Source organism: Chiloscyllium plagiosum, unplaced genomic scaffold (genome assembly GCF_037043375.1).
Source record: "Chiloscyllium plagiosum isolate Xiang-an unplaced genomic scaffold, Cpla_swu_hap1 HiC_scaffold_13, whole genome shotgun sequence".
Taxonomy (NCBI): Eukaryota; Metazoa; Chordata; class Chondrichthyes; order Orectolobiformes; family Hemiscylliidae; genus Chiloscyllium; species Chiloscyllium plagiosum.
Window position 1 is genome coordinate 30,631,529 of NW_028270151.1, and position 15,449 is coordinate 30,646,977.

General features: G+C 40.7%; 1 long non-coding RNA gene across 1 annotated transcript in view; it reads right to left on the bottom strand.

The window, feature by feature from the left end:
- LOC122556073 (uncharacterized) overlaps nt 1-6,750 on the bottom strand; it is a 51,122-nt gene extending 44,372 nt beyond the window's left edge. The window contains exon 1 of the long non-coding RNA XR_006313459.2: nt 6,564-6,750. This is a non-coding gene — a long non-coding RNA (uncharacterized LOC122556073). The remainder of the gene's footprint in view (nt 1-6,563) is intronic.
- Between the last annotated feature and the right edge of the window lie 8,699 nt (nt 6,751-15,449).

Genomic DNA, 15,449 nt, shown 5'->3' on the forward strand with positions numbered 1-15,449 from the left:
GTCCTTGACACTAATCCAGCTCCCTCAGAGCCAGCTCTCAGAGTAGACAGGATGTGACACTCCTGTTTATTTTTCCCCAGCACCCATGTTGTGTGTGTGTGTGCAAGTGTGAGACACAGTGAAAGACACAAGGTGTACAAATCTTTATTCAATTTTCACCACCAGGAAGAGAGGAAACACCCGAGTGGTCAGTGACAAGCAGTGCCCTTCACATCAAAGGGCAATGCTGCATGATCAAACAATGAAGGGGAGGGACACTTCTGTTTATATCTGTCAGCCAGGCTCCTTAATTGGACCAGATTAACAGCCCCAATCAGGGAACTCATAGTCTATGAGGTCTACCTGGCTGACCTCGTTATAATCATTACAGCCCTAAGCAGTCCATGTACCAATGAATTGCATATTCTCAGCACTCTCTGCATAATAAATTCCTTCTAAATGATATATTCAATCTACTGGTAAATACGTTATATTCAGTTTCTTTTCATTCATGGAAGGAAAATATTGTTGGCTGCGCTAGCATTTGTAGCCCTTAAGGAGGTGGTGGTGAGCTACCACATGACAGACTTCCAAATCAAGAAGATGAGTGGCTTGGAGGGGAATTTGCAGAGGTGGGTGTTTCTATATATCTGCTGTCCTTGTCCTTCCTTCAACCAAGATGGTTCACCATACACTTAATTATCTTTAATTTCAATTGCATTAAGGTTCCAAGCAGGAGTCAGTTACATAGACTCATAGAATCCCTACAGTGTGGAAACAGGTCATTTGGCCCAACAAGTCCACACCAACCCTCCAAAGAATAACCCACCATGACCCATTCCCCTACTTTATTACTCTAAATTTGCCGCTGACTAATGCATCTAACCTGAACACTATGGGCAATTTAGCATGGCCAATTCACCTAACTTGCACATTCTTGGATTATGGGAGAAAACTGAAGCACCCAGAGGAAACCCATGCAGACATGGGAAAATATGCAAACTCCGCACAGATAGTCACCCGAGGCTGGTATTGAACCTGGCTCTCTGGTGTTGTGAGGCAGCAGCGCTAGCCACTGGCCCATTGTGCTGCACAGAGGCTTCAGAAACATCCCAGGGAGGTCACTAGGTCTGAGCGACAAGATCCTACTCTTGCCCCAGGATGGAGATTGTGAGACCAGATAGGAAAGGACACCGCAGGAGGAGGGGATGTGGGGATACCCCCACAAACCCCATGTTTATCTTGCAAGGGGACAGTCCTCTCAGGTTAACCTGGCAACCAGCTGCCATCTTGGTGAGGACAAAGTGAGTGGTTTGGGAGTGGGGAGCATGGGCGCCATCTTGGTGAAGGACCCATCAGTTGTCATTTCTGGGAGAGAATTTCAACCTTGTGGCAGCCTTTGTGTCAATAGGAGTTTCATCATTTCACTGAGTTTACAATGTGTGCTCTTAAACCAGGAAAAGCGCGTAACAGAGAGAGAGAGAGAGAAAGCTCCAGAAGAGAATCACAAAGGCAGGTTGTAAATTTGAGGTGAATGAATGTGGTAATTTGCAGGGCTGGAGTAGAAAGTGGGTGGTTTCAAGATTATATTCCTGTATTTTGGGCTATTTTTCCACAATATTAGCTGTCCTGTCCAGTATGGTATCATCTACAAATTCTCATCCGTACCTCAGATTTTTCAGTGATGAGCAATGTGTGACAATGTTTTACATTTTCTGCCAGAAGGTGGGAAAATAGATAGGAAAGCTGTGAAAAATTGAAGAATACACCCCTGGAGTGCAAAAATAGGGTAATTTAAAATTCTGTTATCAATCGTGGGACAAGGGTCACTAGCTCTGACTGAATTTATTCTATGCACTGTATCCAAAGCTCTGAGAGAATCAGCCCATTCGGTCACATGATTGTATTGATTGCAAAAGGTAGCAAGCCATCAGGCTGAGAATGAACGACAGTCATTGTCGCAATTGGACATATTCACATGACCTCCAGCTCCAACTAGTGGACCATATGCTTCATGCATTGGTCATCACAGATATCATCATCCAAGTGCATCCCTTTCAATTGCAAGTTGAAAACCAAGCAGATTCAGCATTAGCCAGAGATTACTCAATTAGCTATGAGGCAAACAGCCTCATGTTTGTAAGTGATCAACAGAGAAAGAAACAAAACTCTTTTGATAACTCTATAACCCTTCTCCCAGGATACCTACATCAGTCTCGTGGAAATGAATTCTTCATTCCTGGAAAATCCAGGAGTTGGCGCATCTGATTGAGGATAAGGGAAATATACGTTGTCCAAGAGTGAAAAAGTAAGATAGTATGTAAGATCGGACTGGTGAGCCTACAACAGGAAGGAATAGGTGGAAAACCATATAAATCTTAACAGAGGTTGTCTTAGAGGAAGCTAGAGACAGCGCTGCAGTCAGAGAGGTTTACATATAATCTTTTTAAATGAATTTTTGAATGATAGGGAAACAGCATTTGAGTTTGTTAAAGAAGGTAGTGAAATTGTGCATAAGTCGAGAAGCTTATGAGTTTGTCATAGTAACAGAGATGTACAGCACGGAAACAGACCCTTCAGTTCAACTCGTCCATGCCAATCAGTTATCCTAACCTAACCTAGTCCCATTTGCCAGCACTTGGCCCATATCCCTCTAAACCCTTTTCATTCATATACCCATCCAGATGCCTTTTAAATGCTGTAATTGTACCAGCCTCCACCACTTCCTCTGGCAGCTCATTCCAGCATTCTGTGTGAAAAACTTGCCCCTTAGATCTCTTTTATATTTTCCCCCTCTCACCTAAACTTATGACCTTTAGTTCTGGACTCCCCCAACAGAGGGAAGAGACCTTGTCTATTTATCCTGTCTATGCCCCTCATGATTTTATAAACCTCGATAAGGTCACCCTTCAGTCTCCACGCTCCAGGGAAAACAGCCCCAGCCAATTCAGCCTTTCCCAATACCTCCCTTTTTCCACGTATGGAGTCAGCTATTACAAAGGGGCATAGCTTTAAATTAAGGGGTGATAGGTATAGGACAGATGTTAGGGGTAGATTCTTTACTCAGCGAGTCGTGAGTTCATGGAATGCCCTGCCAGTAGCAGTGGTGGACTCTCCCTCTTTATGGGCATTTAAATGGGCATTGGATAGGCATATGGAGGTTAGTGGGCTAGTGTAGGTTAGGTGGGCTTGGATCGGCGCAACATCGAGGGCCAAAGGGCCTGTACTGCGCTGTATTTTTCTATGTTCTATGTTCTAACCCTATGGTCTAGGATAGCATCTAATAAACTGGTGCCAGGTCTCATAAAGTGTGTAGTGTAGGTAATGGCCATGGGAAAAATTGGAACATTTTGCAGTGAGAGGCTGTGTTTGAGGAGGGAGGGTGCAGGAATGAGTGAGGGAGACCAAGATGGTAGATTTATCGAACTGACAGAATCAGCAAGATATGGACTTTGAGAATCATACGTTATTTTTATTCATTAGAGGTGAGAAGAAGAGGGATTTGATTGTGATATTTTTTGATAAAGGAGTATGAAAAATACTGTTTTTTAGAAATTACAGGCAGTGACCACTATTGCATATTCTTCTGTAAGGTCCTGTTTTCCACCTGTAAACTCCAGCTGTTTACAGTGAATACCAAAGGTGCTCCAATTGTTCTCACCTTGAAATTCAGCTAGTTTAGCAATTAAAACCTGCCAATTTATTTTCCAGAGTTGACAAGCTCAAGGAGCAAAGGTATAATTAGCATCTTTACTGCTGCTAAGGACAAATTAAAAGAAAGAAAGAGACCTCAGAGTTACAAAGAAAGGTGATATTTGACAGTTTCTGTGCAACCAGTAATCTGACGACAATAGTTTTGTCATACAATGATAATACAATTTTAACTTTTATAACCACAAATCATTAAATTTGAAGAATGAGCATTCACTCATTTAATAGCCTTGACACTTGAGAACCAGATCCTTGCATTAACAAACTAGTTATCTTGTCTGTTTAGTTTGGTACCTTGACCACAGCAGCAAAAGTAATAGCTTCATTAATAGAGGTCAGAGTTCAATAATCTAGCTTTGTGACATTTTTAATATTTGTTTGTGAAACACGAGCATTTCTTCCTTGGGCAATATTGGTTGCCCATCCCTAATAGCCCAAACAGGTCAGTGATAACTGGTCATTTCCTAAATTGTTGAGATCAAGGCAATTCAAATGCAAATCAGTCATGTACTGACTACATCAAATACATACATGGGCTTAAAGCACACCAACACTACAATTCAGTTTATTGCAACTGATTTTGGCTAGAGATATATTGTGAAATGATATTGCACACTGCACTATTGACTGTAAGTACAAAAGAATACATCAAAATAAGTTTTTTTTAGAAAGTAGATGGAAGTTTCCATAGTTCTGTAACCTTTCGATTTGTGCTTCAGTGAAAAAATGTCTTTAGCACTCCATTGCTCCCTATGGTGAGAACAGGTGCACAGCATGGACCTGGGCCTTTCCTGTACTGCATAATCCAGTGAGATATTGCACCTTACATTTCCCACAAGTATCAGAAACACCCACCCACAGCTTAGTGACTGTCCCCAAGTCCAAGGGCTTTTGTGCTAGAGTGATAAGCCAGGAGACTTAATTTAAGTCCTAGTCCAGAGGTGAGCCATCATATGTCTGAATATGGTAATTACAAATTTCTATCCGGACCGAATGGGAGAGGGTTTTGTGGTGTCTGAGTCAGAAGCTGCAGGTTCCAGTCCCACTAACCCTGGAGGTAGAGTCATAGAGATGTACAGCCCGGAAACAGACCTTTCAGTCCAATCGTCCATGCCAACCCAGATATCTAACCTAATCTAATCCCATTTGCCAACACTTGACCCATATCCCTCTAAACCCTTCCTATTCATACACCTATTCATATGCCTTTTAAATGCTGTGGTTGTACCAGCCTCCATCCCTTTCTCTGGCAGCTCATTCCATACACACACCACCCTCTTTGTGAAAACGTTGCCCCTTAAGTCCATTTTCAATCTTTCCCCTCTCACCCTAAACCTATCTCCTCTAGTTCTGGACTCCTCCGCCCCAGGGAAAAGACCTTGTCTGTTTATCCTATCCATGCCCCCCATAACATGTCCCAGACTGGTTGATAGAAAATAATTCTGTCTTGCAGATCTTGCTGAGAATTTTGGAATTCACATATGGGAGGAAATAACAGACTCCAACTCCTCTCTGAGCATTCTGCTGCAAAGCTATTCAGTCTGTGAATGTTTTCTGCTACCTGTTTCATTCGCTTGCTAAATTTGAATTCCACAGATTCATTTTGTCAAAAATATATTTATAAATACAAAAGCTACTACTAAAATTATCTGTTTTCACTGATAGTACAGCAAGGAAAAAGAAACCTTTTTTTCAAGAAGTTTGATTTGAAGACAAGTCAGATTACAATTTTTACTAAATCCTCATTGTGCAATCTGGTAACCTCCATGTAACTAGAATTCTTCTGCTGGTGATAAAGGGGAGGTAACAGGGATCCTCAGTGGAGGGCTCTTGCTTTCCATCAGGGACCTGAGGTGGAGGGTGTTCCACGCAGCAGTCCTGTATAACTGCAGATTGCAGTGGTCACGGACTCCCAGCCCAGCTGTTTATTTTGTGGAGCTGTGCAGTCTATGGACGATGTGTATATTGTCATTAGAATCCCTACAGTGTGGAAACAGGCCCTTCAGCCCAACAAGTCCACACTGACCCTCTGAAGTGTAATCCACCCAGACCCATTCCTCTATCCTTTATTTAGCCCAACTAACGTACCTAATCTACACACCCCTAAACACAATGGGCAATTTAGCACGGCCAATTCACCTAACCTGCACATCCTTGGATTGTGGGAGAAAACTGGAGCACCCAGAGGAAACCCACGCAGACACGGGGAGAATGTGCAAACTCCACACAGACAGTCCCCTGAGGTTGGGATTGAACTCGGGTCCCTGGCGCTGTGAGGCAGCAGTGCTAACCACTGAACCCCTGTGCCACCCGTGTTTGCGGGTGTTTGCTCTCCCTTTTTGGTTGTTTGTTTTTGCTTGCATTTCAGCTCCATGCTGCTGATCTTTGGGCATCCAGTGCAGAGTGGTGTGGAAGTTTGGAGGATCTCTTTGTGGGTCTGCTCCTGACTCTGGTCAAGCTGGCTATAAATAGCTCAAGGCAGCAGGCTGTGGAGTGTCATCTCTGCCAACTGTCTGCTTCTGTTCTGCAGTTACGTTCATGCCAGGTGTCATTGGAGAGGGAGCACATGATGTGCTCTGATGTCATCTCTGAACAAAAAGGGGAAATGATAAAGAACCATTTCAGATTACCCATATACACTACTTCTCTATATAACTTCTCCGAGATAAAACGAAATTCAGTATCTAATAAACAGACTCGTGTTCTTCTTTAGTTATTTTTCAGCCATTGGCCTAATGCTTATTGTTTTGCAGAAGTTTGACAGGTCTACCCTTAGGTTTTGATATGGACTCTTTTGCTTAACTACTTCACACTGAGTTGTTGCTGTTCTTACTTTGTGCTGAAGGTTTTACTAATCTCTCACCCTTCCTTACCTGGCTCCATGCCATCCACCATTTCCTGGTCGCCTAATTTTGTTTGCAGCCTCGTCCACGAACAAGGCATTTGTTGTAGGGATTGCACGTTATTTAATGTCAACCTGATCACCAACTCCAGGCCTTATGCCAATGAGTATACATCTCATCTTTCAAAACATGCAGTCTGCCTTAAAGTATAGCGGGCTTGCTTTAAATGATGTTCACCTCCCACGAATGCCACCCCCGCTGAGGCATGCCGCCAGTTCAGCAGGATGTTGAGCGCTGGGCTGCACGCCCAGGGAGCTGCTGGCATCCAATGTGAATGGGCACGGGTCAATACTGCGTCGTGATTTTCACGCGCAATTTCGGGAGCAATCCAATTTCGCACCCACGCGTTTTTAAAACACGGGCTTCCAATAGAAGCGGAGTGCAACAGAAAAGAGGAGATTGCATTTTTTTTAAAAGGACGTTAGGTCACCATAGGATCTACATCAAAGGTCTGTAGTACGCTTTTTGAAAAGCAAGGAGAGGAAGCAACAGCATAGTATGAAAGGATATGAGGCCGCTCATTCCTGTCTGGTTATCTGTGCAATGAACTGGGGACATAAAACCCCCGGTAGTGTTGAGTCAAACAGTAAAGTGAGAAACACAATAAATGGAAGATGTATGTTTAACTCAGTAGACCTTCAGAGTTGTATAATGCCTTTTTGTGATTGACATCTCGAGGTTTCCTGCACAGATGATTTATGACGTGATGTTAAACATATTCCATTCTATGCAATGTTGATGTATTTGTGTTTGAAACATTCATTTAGGTTAATTATTAGACATGTTACTGTCTCTAGGCTTACAAGTCTGTTGAAAGCATTATAAAAGGATTGCCCCAACAGAGAGGAATGACTGGAGGGTTATAGTGGAATAAAAACGTAGAAATAGGAAGAGACCATTCAACCTGTCAAGCCTGTTCCATCATTCCCATGAAATCAAATCTGTTTAGTATTCTTAGTCTATCTGATTGGCTTTGCAGGCACCTGCACATCTTTTAACACCTTTGGATAGCAAATGTGCAATGTGGTTCACTGGTAACTGCTCTGTGAAATGGCCTAGCAAGCTCCTCAATTTAAAGGCAGTTAGGGTGGGAAACAAACAGAAGTCTTGCCAATTACACTCACGGAGAAAGTGAGGACTGCAGATGCTGGAGATCAGAGTCAAGAGTGTGGCACTGGAAAAAGTACAGCAGGTCAGGCAGCATCCGAGGAGCAGGAGAATCGACATTTCGGGCATAAACCCTTCATCAGGAAAGACTTCATTCCTGATGAAGGGCTTATGTCTGAAACATTGATTCTCCTGCCCCTCCGATGCTGCCTGACCTGCTGTGCTTTTCCAGCAATTACACTCATAGCCCACGAAAAAAAAAGACTTTATTAATTGTACCACATTTTCTGTACTTTGTAAGAGAGTGTTTTAATGCTTTACCAAACTCCTGTTTCTTCTCTCCTCAATACTGTGGCTCTGGTTTTAATGTCATGTTCTCTGAACAGAAGAAACTGTTTTGTTCCATCTACCTATACCTTCCTTTCAAAATCCTAAGAGCCTCAACTAAATTATCCCTCAACCTTTAAAGTTTAAATAAAGCTTGGCAAGTATCTGTCAATCAGCATTAACTGACGAATTCTCCATGGCAACATCTCTACCAATCATTGTTGACTTGCCAACCAATCAGCTCACTCTTAGCATGAAATGGAAGATTAAGAGTGAGCTGATGGATATATGTATCAAAGAGAGGGCATTTTATTGGTCACAAGAAGTTTCAAGCCAGTGATGTATGTGTTGGTGGCACAGTCTTTCAATTGTGTAGTTTTAGACAGTGAATGTGCATCTACAGTATGTGGAATAGACTGGCTAAAATGCTCCCTAGACTCAGAGTAATAAGGATTGGGACAAAGTTAAGGAATTTGAGTGTTCCTTTAGTTTCAGATTTGGGGATGATATCCTAAATTTTGATAAGAGTGGTCATTCTTTGTAAAATAGTTGGAATCAATCATTTTATTATCCCAGGCTCGTGTCCAGTAAAATGCTGCTATTAAGTAGGCCATTGATGATGAACATGTGGAGGTGCTGGTGTTGGACTGGGGTGGAAAAAGTTAAAAATCACACAACACCTGGTTATAGTCCAACAAGTTTATTTGGAAGTACTAGCTTTCAGAGCACTGCTCCTTCATCAGGTAAATAGTTAACTGCTGAGTTGGGAGGTCATATTGCAGCTATACAAGAAATTGGTTAGGCCAGTTTTGGAATTCTGTGTGTAATTCTGGTCTCCCTCTATAGGAAAGATGTTGTGAAACTTTAAAGGGTTCAGAAAAGATTTACAAGGATGTTCCCAGGGTTGGAAGGTTTGAGCTATTGGGAGAGACTGAATACGCTGTTTTCCTGGAGCGTCAGAGGCTGATGGGTGACATTATAGAGGTTTATCAAATCATGAGGGGCATGGATAGGATAAATAGACAAGGGCTCTTCCCTGTGTTGGGGGAGTCCAGAACTAGAGGTCATAGGTTTTGGGTGAGAACGGAAAGATTTAAAAGGGACATCTGGCAACTTTTTCACACAGAGTGTAGTGCATGTATGAAATGAGCTGCCAGAGGAAGTGGTGGAGACTGATACAATTACAACATTTAAAAGGCATCTGGATGGGTACATGAATAGGGAAGATTTGGAGGGTCTTGGGCTAAGTGCTGGTAAAAGGAACGAGATTAGGTTAGGATATCCGATCGGCATGGATGAGTTGTACATCTCTATGACTCTATGACTGTAAATTGAAGGACATAATCACAGCCTATAGTAAGTCTTTCTTTGGTGAGAGATTTCAATGAGGTAGTGGCAATGACTGGGAGAAAGTGAGGATTGTAGATGTTGGAGATCAGAGTCAAACAATGTGTTGCTGGAAAAACACAGCCGATCGGGCAGCATCTGAGGAGCAGGAAAGTCAACATAAGTTCAAGCATAAGTTCTTCATCAGGAATGAGGGGGTGGCCCAAGGGGGCTGAGAGATAAATGGGATTGGGGTGCTGGGGGGAAGGTAGCTGGGAATGGTAGATGAAGGTAGGGGTGAAGGTCGGAGAGGAGAGTGCAGCGGATAGGTGAGAAGGAAGATTGACAGGAAGGACAGTTCAAGAGGGTGGTGCCGAGTTGGAAGGTTGTATCTGGGATAAGGTGGGGGGAGGGGAAATGAGGAAACTAGTGAAATCCACATTGATGCCGTGTGGTTGGAGGGTTCCAAGGTGGAAGATGAGGCATTCTTTCTCCAGGCGTCAGATGGCTAGAGTTTGGTGGGTGGAGGAGGCCCAGGACTTGTATGTCCTTGGCAGAGTGGGAGGGGGAGTTAAAGTGTTCGGCCACAGGGTGGTGGGGCTATTTAGTGCATGTGTCCCAGAGATGTTCTCTGAAACGTTCCGCAAGTTGGTATCCTGTCTCCCCAATGTAGAGGAGGCCACACTGAGAGCAACATACTTTAAAGATATGGGTTAAAGAAAAAAGATACATTTTGTAGATTTGACAAACTAGATTTTTAAATCAAAATAATATATAGTAAAGGTAAGAAAATAATTGTGGAAAAGGGAATGGAAAATTACACAGGAAACAGACTTGGACCAGCAATACAAATTTCTCACTGATAATGAGAGGACTTTACTAACAATGAATTTAGATTAAAAATCACACAACACCATGTTATAGTCTAATAGATTTATTTGGAAGTACTAGCTTTTGGAGCACTGCTCCTTCATCAGGTAGTACTTCCAAGTAAACTTGTTGGAGTATAACCTGGTGTTATGTGATTTTTAACTTTGTCCACCCAGTCCAACACCGGCACAATGAATTTAGAGACAAATGTACAAATATGAGCACAATACTTATGAATGATAGCAGAAAGCTTTTTTTTAGCAATAGGGTATGTGAAAAGAACCATGCAGCGATAGACAAAATAGATAATAAAATTTTGGCAGAGCAGACAAACTGTAAGTTAACATTTGCATTAATGATGCTAAGAATGTATTGCAAATAGTGAGAGGAAATAGTCAATATCAGTTAGTTTTTAGTAGGGATCCTAAAGTTCCATCAAAAATAAGTGATCAGTGCCTAGCTGGGGGAAAGGGCAAACATTAACATTACTTTCTCAGAGCGATAGGAAGAATGCAGGAAGAAAGGCTTTCATTAAAGCCAAAATCTCGTGAAAAAAAATTGAATAAAGTATAAGCTAAGGCCATTGGAATTTGTTTTGAATCAGGAAGATATGTTTTATTATATGGGAAGGTATAAAGGAATGGAGAGATCGGGGGAAGTTTGTTAGTATTTATTTATAAAGGCAGAAAAATAATAACTTTACAGCATGGGAACCATGCATGGGAACTGTTTAGATACGCTCTTCAAGGTTACCAATTACAATTTTTCAGATTCTGAAGGACTCACAGAAAGTAATGAGAACCTTGTACCTGTCATACACAAATGTTACATTGCTAGAAGGGCGAAGCTACCACAATTGATGGTTTGTCTGATAAGGGACAGATTCATTCTGATGGTTAATGAGGCCATTAGTCCAAAGGATGACTGCCAAAAGTGGGATCTAATAACAAATAGTTACCAGAAGGGCTAGTCAATGGAGAAGAGCTATGATAAGTAGCTGTACAAGCAGGTTAGGGACAGGGATTGGAAACATGAAGTGCACAGATTAAAAAATGATAGAATGCAGTGTGAGCTCAAACAGTCAGTCTGGTAGTGAACATGTTCATAGAAAGGGATGACAAGCCATCCGAAGGAATCCTTTTAACACGAGGTAGAGATCAAACAGTGGCAGTACAGAAAGAGAGAAGGCAGGATAAAGGGTCTACTTAGGACAAGAATCATAGAATCCCTACAGTGTGGAAACAAGCCCTTCAGCCCAACAAGTCCACAACAACACTCCTAGACCCATCCTCCTACCCTATTACTCTACATTTACCCCTGACCGATGCACTTAACCTACACATCCCTGAATACTATGGGCAATTTAGCATTGCCAATTCACCTAATCTGTACCTGTTTGGATTGTGGGAGGAAGCCCATGCAGACATGGGAAAAATGTACAAAATCCACACAGTCACCTGAGATTGGATTCCTGGCACTATGAGGCAGCAGTGCTAACCACTGAGCCACCATGCTGTCCCATTAGGAATGTGTTGCAAACCAAGAATATAATGAGAAGCCTACGTGATTAGGAAGTCTGTGTGTTCTTGAACAAACTATAAGATTAGTCAATAAAATATGCCAATCAACATGGAATACAAAGCTGGAGAGAATTTCAGGTGTACACAGAAGTGCCAGATAGCGGCCAACCAGCCCCATGACAAGGTTGAATATATATGGAAAAGATAGTTCATAATAAAGGTAAAGAAAAATTTGTGGCATGAAATTTTGAATGAAAACGGAGAGACCAAGTTATGAGTCGTTAACAGCAGGAAAAGCAATTTTTTAAAACCACTCTGAAGATGTCATATTATACTTGAAATGTTAATTCTTCCTTTCTCCACAGATCCTATAGACTGGCTACATTTCTCCAGCATTTTGTCTTCTAATTGCAGAAGTTATTCCCTTTTCTTTATGTGGTAATTTCAAGCATGGGTCACTTACAGAGGGAGGAGAGGGTGATGGACAAGCTAATTAATATAGAAAATCCAAGAGGCAACAATTCTGCTAATTCTTGAATTTACCTTGTACCTTCTATCACTGTACTTACAGGTTTAGCAGAAGTGTGGAGCTTACATATATATATATACAGGAGTTTATCTGAAAGCTTGAAGCTACAGTGAAACGAAAGCAAAATAACCCCAGCATCTTAAAAACTCCATTTGATAAAAAGACAACAAATTTGAAAGAAGTTCCTTTTACAAACAGATTATTTTGTTCTTTAATTGACTGACCACTTTGGCGAATACACAAGTTTTCTCTCTGTCTCAGTGGACAAAAGAAAGTTGTGCTTGAAGGAATCAATTTTGCACACATTGGAACAATATAGTCTAATCCAGGATATCCTGAGTCACTGCAGTTAGTGATTGATCAGGTGGTAATTATATGGGCACTTCCTTTTTCCTGTCTTTATGATACTATCTTGTGCTAATTGATTTAATGGATTAACTGAGAAGTTACAACTATATTTAGAAGGTAAATCATTAACTTTCATTATTTCATACACTTATGTAAAGAAGTGCTTGTAAGAAATGTAATCATTGTCAAATTATGACTCCTAATAATGCCATTGATTCTTAATGCCGCAACTTGCTAAGCATTAACATGACAAATGTTATGTTTCATTTGAAATAATGTGAATCTGAATTTGAGTACATGATTATGCTTTGGTTTCCAAATCTCAATTTTTGTTGGATCATTTTCTCTTTGAATCTTTTTTTTAACATTTTTGAGTATCGTTCTTTCTACACTGAAGTGCATTGATGGACTACAAGTCCATCCCTAGCTGAAAATGTGTTGCTGGAAAAGTGCAGCAGGTCAGGCAGCATCCAAGGAGCAGGAGAATCGACGTTTCGGGCATGAGCCCTTCTTCAGGAATCCAAGTCCATCCTTACAGTCCCAGGACTACAAGTCCATCCCTAGCCATGAATAAGGGCTACTCCCTCCCCTCCCACAATGTTCGATAGCCAGACATGATCAAAAACATGCTATATGTGAAAAAAAATGTCTGTTGGTGCTAAATTTTAACTTGGCCTTTTACCTTGTTTCAAACTTGCACAAGAGCTTGGTTTGTTGCAGACTATATTGTAAATACAGTGACTGTGGGGAAGAATGCTCTGCCTAAAGTTATTGAGTGAAACTGCACATCAGAGTAAATACTGGTTGTTCTCCAATAAAAGTTTTGTTGAGGTGGGACATACAAGGTTACAAGATTATTGCACATTTAGTACATATTGTACATTTTGTCATAATATTTTGCTGAGCTTTTTACATCAATTTCAATTCTTTAAATACCTCCCCATGTTTACAACCACAAAAGATTTAATTGAAAAGAGTCAAAATAAAGTTTGTCTCTAAACTGAGATATGTACTTCTTAATATTTAATGCTATGTTTTTAAAGCAAATAAGCCATAAAAAGGACTATAGCTTGATTTATTTTTTATTTCCACAAAATCACTGAAGGTTCATTTGTAATTTAGCTTTAACATTTAAGCTAATGCAATGTCAATAAATACAGATCTGTTTTTGCAGAATATTGCTATGAAAAGAGAGTATGTTCTTTCAGAAAATTGATTTCATGTAGTAATCAGCTGATCGAATTGCACATTGTCATAGCTTGTGATTAATACAGAGCATTATGGTGATTTACAAACTGTAATTTAAAAGCTGACGTGCATTCAAACTAATTAGAATTGATCCAAGTCAAACTTACTGGTAACAATTACAGCCGTAAGTAAGGTGGGGTCAGGGGCAACCTGGTGTTTCTTTCCATATAACATCATCAATATTCTTCTGGAATTTCAAGGATTTGAAATTTAAAGTAAATGTTTGCATATTTGTTGGAAAGCTCCATAGTGAATGAGGATTAAAGAATTCAAAAATTATTGTAAAGTGTCTGATAATTGTCTACATTCTATAAGACAAATTACATATCTGACAGCCATCATATGCATTTCTGTGATGAAGGAAATGATGCCTCAGCTTGATTATTGGCAATTTTACTAAATTGCAAAAGAAACACACAACTAATGCAAGAATAAAATGCTTACCTTCACTTTATATTGAATTTGAGGCAAACCACAACCCATTCAATTCCATTAATTTTCTCTTTTTTTAGATCACCTTAATTCTCAGCTATTCTAATGGTTTCTTGTCCAGCACCCTATCTTCTAAATTTGAACTCATCCAAAATTCTGTTGCTTTTATCGCTGTTTACACCAAGCCCCACTTATCCATTTCATTATGTTAATTGACCTACATTGGCTTCCAGATAAGACCTACTTTGATATAAAGTTCTCATTCTTGATGTCAATCCTGCATCCCTTTCTCATGGCAATCTTTGTGCCCTTCTAAAACCCACTGATATCCTTCCAATTCTGGAGTCTTGTGCATCCCAGTTTTAAACTGTCTACCATTGGTGGTTACATCTTCAGCCGCTTGGACTGCTGGACATTGAATTGCAGCACAGTTGTTTCAGCCTCTGTCCATTTTTAAGGTTATCATTAAAACATGCCTCTTCAACTGGGATTTTGATCATTTCTGCTAATGCCTTTATATGGCTAGAGTGATCAGCAGTAGTTTCAATTTGGAATCAGGATAAGAACATTTACTCTCCCAGTTTTCTTTTTCAGAAAGATAGATTTCAAACACTCAAAGATGTGCACGTCAAGTGAATTGACCATGCTAAATTGCCTATAGTGCTAGGTGCATTAGTCAGAGGTAAATATAGGGTGGGTGAATGTGTCTGGGTGGGTTTCTCTTCGGAGGGTCAGTGTGACTGGTTGGGCCAAAAGGCCTGTTTCCACACTGTAGGGAGTCTAATCTAATCACTCATGTTGTTGATTGCAGTCTGGAATGGTGCCTTTAATCATAATGACTGCATTTGACCTAGTTTATCAGCATGCTTCAGGATAAACTAAAATTTCATACCTGGCTCCAACAGAAGTGAAGCTCCTCATTTAAATGTTCAAAGAGTTTTAACTTCTGTTTTGTGTACGGAGCCCATATACCAATTTTTTGCCACTACCAATCTGGCTGGTTGTATTCTTCCTGCTCATAACAAACATGTACAGAGGAACCTCAATTATCCGAACGAGATGGGCAGGCATATTTCATTCGGATAATTGATTATTCAGATAATTGATTTTAGCTTGAACAGGGGAAGCCATATTGATCTAACGCTGTGC